This window comes from Gastrolobium bilobum, unplaced genomic scaffold (assembly GCF_033153095.1).
Source record: "Gastrolobium bilobum isolate Gb01-03AN ecotype WA unplaced genomic scaffold, APGP_CSIRO_Gbil_v1 utg306091, whole genome shotgun sequence".
In the NCBI taxonomy this organism is placed as follows: domain Eukaryota; kingdom Viridiplantae; phylum Streptophyta; class Magnoliopsida; order Fabales; family Fabaceae; genus Gastrolobium; species Gastrolobium bilobum.
In genome coordinates, this window is record NW_026898606.1 from 24,247 (window position 1) to 30,350 (window position 6,104).

Consider the following 6,104-nt stretch of genomic DNA (forward strand, 5'->3'; position numbering starts at 1 on the left):
TAGTTAAGCCCTAACCCCTTAGTGATCTTAACTTTATTAACCCTATTAGAATCCTAATCCCTTAGAAATCCTTTTTCAAGTTAATCCTTTAACCTAGTGAATTTTTCACGTTTGCAGTTCATGTAGCCTATCCCTAGTGCATACATGAACTGTTATTTTACCCTTTGTCAGGAACTAAAATCCCAATATTCCTATTGAAAACCCTAACCCTCGCAATCCTAATAGAGTGATCAATTCTAAAAGAATTATAGATGAAGAACGGGATAAAATAAATGCAATTTGAAATAATTAAATATAAATTTAACCAAACTACAAGGGGTTCACATCAAGGGTTGTGACCCTTACCACAATATAAAAAGACTAGCCAGACATACTCATGTCTGACAAATTAAAATAAAAAGAATTCATAAAAGAAAAAGAAAAGAAGAAGAAGAAGAATAATCCTGATCTCCAGTGTGAGTCTCCAAGAATTCTCTCCAGCTAAAGATGTTTTGCTCTGAGGTCTGAGTCTCTATTTATAGAGTTTATGCCTTGCTTAGAAATCTTGATCAAATCTTCATATTGTATCTTGGTCCAATCTTCTCTGATACAATCTCAGGTAAGTTAAAGATTTTCCTTCTTATTCAAATCTTGATCGAATCTTCAATATGATCTTCACTAGAATCTCTAATTATATCTTTGATCAAATCCTTCAAATCTTCCTCTTTTTAATTTAATGGAAAATTTCCTTAAAAATATTTAAAGGAAGATTTGATAAAATCTTCAATGATTCAGAAATCCAAAGCAACTCTATTTGATATCTCCAATTATCTTTTTATTGAGCTGAAATTACTGCAAAATATCAGAAATCTTATGAGAATATTATTGAGAATAAAATAACAATTTAATTATAATTCTCATAACTTTTAATTCAATTTCATGCTCATATTGACCCATAAAACATAGTAAATTGGAGACTCATCAAACAATTCCCAGATTTATACGTTGCTGTCCTCAGCAATGTACTAGATCAAAATAGAAACAAGGATGAATTATGTGGAGAGAAAACATGAAACACAATTATCTTAAGAGATCGGACTGCTATGCATGTATAACTTTCTTGTTGAAAACTCTAAACAATGCTTTTCAGTTTTATCAAGAAATTCAGATCGTAACTTGAATGTTCCCACTAGATAAATATATAACTCTCATCACTCTAGTGTTTGAGGGTTTTTCACACTTATTCCATCATTGTAGCAGTAATTCCATAAGCTTGAACATATTCTCAATTACTTAGATTGAGGAACCCATTTGACATGCATAGACTAATCAAAAGGTCTTTGATAGGTTATAACTTGGCCTAGTTTCGGAGTAAGAATCTTTTGGTCAGAGGCTGATTAATTTGAGAGACTGAAATCCTGAGATTTTTGACATTACTTCCTTCTCAGTCTTTTAATTCTGCCACATTTCATCAATCTGCGATTCTTTTCCCTTTTTCACTACCTTTTTATTTTCTTTCCTTGTTTGCAGATGTTTTCTTTCTTTTCTCTTTTGAGCTGCATTTTTTCAGTATTTTTGCAGACTATTCTTCTGTTTCCTTTTTCAACTTACTTAACTTTTCTTTTGAGAAGTACCTTGACTTTTTCCTTTGATCAACATTTCAATCTCTTTCAAGGTGTGCCAATGGAGAAATAGTTAAGTAATTTTCATCAGGTTTTTTTGAATAAATTGGCCTAATGCTCAAAAGGGCTAACAATGGAAAATTCTTTTAGGTAGGCTATTTGGCTCTCAGCTAACAAGAATAAACATGCCTTTATCATGTCTGTAATGCATGCAAGCCAGAGAAACAGTTCAAGTTCTAGAAAACTACTACAGTGAGGCCTCTCTGAAAAAAATATTTCTGTTTAGACTCAAATCCTCACAGTTATAATTCAAACTAGAATCTAATTTCAAAATTTCACATCAAGCATTATCTAAGAATTTTCACCGAAACAGTTTATACAAACGAGCAGTCATCATTCTCAGATTATAAAAACATTTAAATGCTCCACAGATATCATGCTTCTTATAATTCAATCCAATTAATTACTCAGTAAGCTTTGTAAAATCTAAGAATGCTAGAATGCTTGTTCAGGAATTCACTATTTTTGGGTTTTTTTTAATTTTTTTCTAAAAATCTAAAAAAACTAAATCAAATTAATTGAAAACAGCAAAAATCAAACTAAAAAAAATAATAATAAAAAATTGAAGGTTAAAATATCTCCCTTTTTTCAGAAAAATTTCTGAGTAGGCGTCCTTTCCGTGTTGTAGTTCCGCAATATTTAGCAAGTCTCGCATACAGCATGCGACCAATTCCCAGATTTAGAACGTTGTTGTCCTCAGCAACAAACTATACTAGTCGAAAGGGTAAATCTGTCAGATGGAACACACACACACACTTTGTTAAACAGTAAACAGAATAATGATAATAGTAAAAAGGAGATATACTCAAACCATAATCTAAAACAGCAAAAAGAAAACATTAAAGATAAATTAAATAAAACAGAAAAATGACTATTGGGTTGCCTCCCAACTAGCGCTTGTTTAACGTCACGAGCTTGAAATTGACAGATGATCAAGGTGGCTTGTAGCAAAGAACCAAAGCTGGCTTTTTTCCCTTGGTCATAGTCATCTTTTTGGATTTCTTTATCTTAACCTTGGGTTTGCTTTTGGTTCTTAATAGATGAGGATTCTTCAGCTTTATTCTTCCATCTCCCTTATCTTCAACAAATTGTACTTGTACATCTGAGGGAAAGATTGTAAGTGATGAAGAATTAATTGTAAAATCAAGAATACTTACCTGGTCTCCATCCACCTTGTGAAATGCCTGATCTTTTAGTTCATCTACTACTACATCTGTGGTGGCCATGATTGGTTCTTCAAGAAGGTGAGCAAAAACAGGTTCCACGTCTATATCAATGACTGCAAAATTTTCTCTGTACTCAAAGTTGCCCGCCTTCACTAATACATTTTCAGCAATATTAACCAACACTTGAATAGAGCGATTGGGCAATTGTAGAGTCATCTTCGCAAATCTTACATGCCTTATTCCCATTTTCTCTAATAAAGTCATTGGCACTTGATTCGCATTAGTCTCAACATCATATAAGGCTTGCTCAATATGTATGTCTACCATGGGGCCAAGGGTGTTAGTGCTTCTTTCGCTGCATGCCTTAATTGAATTCACAAGATTAGCTTCCTCGCATTCTTCCTCATTTGAAGATTTCATCTCTAGCTTCTCATAGTCTGCATCTTCTTCAGTTTTATACTCCTCCAATTCAAGTGTTTCATCATAAGAATGTAGGAGGGTAATTGCCATTGGTGAGGGGGTATCTTCCTTATATGTTCCATCTTCTTGCTCTTCTCTTACTTCAAAATATTCTTCAACTTTGGATTCTTCTTCTGTAATAGATTCCTCCTCGGTTTCGAATTCTTTAGTAGCTATTGTCACATCCTGATCCTTCAAGTATGAATTTCCCTCAACGTCTTCAGTGACTTGCTTGAGAAGAGGTGCGACATTTTCTATATAATTCTCTTGAGCTAGAATGGATGACTTTTCCTCAGCTTCTTGCTCAACTATTGGCTGGTCCTGGAGTGCTTGGTATTCGTCGTAACCACTGTCTCGATCAGATCAAGAACTTCTTCAGGTTCCACAGTGTAAAGTGGTATTCCAGCTGCTAGATCTAATTTTATTCTTGAAAGTGGGCATATACCTCTGTATAAAATGCAAACAAATTCGCAATCTTCAACTGGACATCTTCTGCATAATTCCTGAAGTCTACCCCAAGCTTGATATAAATGTTCTCCTTCCTTTTGTGCAAAGGAGTCGATCTCCTTTTTAATCTTTGTGGCTTTGGATGGTGGGAAATATTTGCTTAGAAATTTGAATTCTATGTCCTCCCATGTGGTGATGCTTCGTCGAGGCTGAGACTTCAACCATGTCTTAGCTCTACCTTTTAGAAAGAAGGGAAACAAGTGGACCTTAATGGAGTCTTCAGTGGCTCCGTCTAACCTTACGCTACTGCAGAAATTCAAAAATTTATCTATTAGATCATGAGGATCCTCTGCATATTCACCCCCAAAAAGTTTTGCACTTTCAATGCAGAGCAATCCTTCCTCCAATTCTAATGGAATTTCAAATTGTTTAACCATGATGTTAATAGTATATTATACAGAACGAAAAGAAGAAAAAAATAAATAAATAAATAAAAATAAAAAATAAAAAATAAAAAATAAAATAAAAAATAAAAAATAAAAATAAAAGTAAAATTAAATAAATAAAAAAAATATAAATATAATAATATAATATAATAAAACAAAAATAAAATAAAATAAAATAGTTGAGTGACCGAATGGATGAGGGGAAGTGATGTTTGGGTTTAGTATGAAAAAAAAAATAGGATGTGGGCTTGAGTTGGTGGCTGCGGAGAGATTGGGGTGTGAGGGTCGGATCTTGGCCGAAGCTGTTGGTTTGGTGATGGGTCGGTGATCTGTGTTGGCTGTGGAGCTTGGCTGGATTTGGAAGCTGACGGTTGGCTGTGAGGTTGTGATGGTGGCTTCGGTGTTGATGGGTTTGGAGATGGATGGGGCTCAGCTTGGGGTGGTTCCACGGTAAGTGATGACTGGGTATGGATCGGTTGGGGATGGAAGGGTGTGGGCTGTCACCGGCGAAGAAGATGGCTGGGGACGGTGGGGTTGTGTATCGATTTTGGGAGGTTGGAGATGGTGGATCTTGGACGGTGGTGGTTGTCCGATGTGGCTGGGTTTGTAAAAAAAAATAAAAAATTTGGCTGAGGATGTGGGTCTGGTTGGGCTGTGGCGGTGAATGAAAGGTTGAAGGTGAGGGCTGTCGGTGGTGGATGAGGATGATGGTGTTGGTCGGTGTGGGTCAATGGTTGAACGATGGAGGATGTGAAGAGGGATGAAGATGAGAGGGGCTGTGGGTTCTTGGTGTGACTCGGTCGAACAAGATGGTGATCGGCTGAGGTGGGTGGCTGCTGGGTTTGTGACTTCTGGCGGTGGTAGGGCTGTGTGTGAAGGAGATTGGCGGTGGGCCTTGGTGGTGGACGGTGATGCTGTTGGTTCACAAGTGGAGGAGATGAAAAAAAATAAAAAAATAAAAATAAAGGAAGATGATCAGACAATAAATAATAAAATAAAAATAAATAAATAAATAAAAATAACAAAACAAAAATAAAAAATTCCAATCTCAAAGATCGAAAGTTAAAACTAATATTGGCGTAATTAATCCCCGGCAACGGCGCCAAAAACTTGTTGCGAAATCGGTAAGTATACCGTTCGTTTCAAGTAATAAAGAGATAAGTAGAGTATCGTTCCCACGAGGATTAATGCACCAAGTACTAGTTTAACTATTCCTTTCTTATTGGATGAATAAAAATTTGGTTTTTGAGAATAATTGTGTTGTAAAAATTGTGAACTATTTAATATCTTGTGAACAATTCAAAGAGAAAATTGAAAACTTAAAATAAAAGGTTTTTGAGAAAATATTTTAAAAAGCTATTGCAGTAAAGGACACCAACACCTTTCCGATCTCCACCTTGTAATATTAATTAATGTTTACATTTAATTACCCAATTGATCAAACAATTCACCATCTATTAATTAATTAGTTAAGCCCTAATCCCTTAGTGATCTTAACTTTATTAACCCTATTAGAATCCTAATCCCTTAGAAATCCTTTTTCAAGTTAATCATTTAACCCAGTGAATTTTCCACGTTTGCAGTTCATGTAGCCTATCCCTAGTGCATACATGAACTGTTATTTTACCCTTTGTTAGGAACTAGAATCTCAATATTCCTATTGAAAACCCTAACCCTCGCAATCCTAATAGAGTGATCAATTCTAAAAGAATTATAGATGAAGAACAGGATAAAATAAATGTAATTTGAAATAATTAAAATATAAATTTAACCAAACTACAAGGGTTCACATCAAGGGTTGTGACCCTTACCACAATATAAAAAGACTAGCCAGACATACTCATGTCTAACAAATTAAAATAAAAAGAATTCATAAAAGAAAAAGAAGAAGAAGAAGAAGAAGAAGAATCCTGATCTCCAGTGTG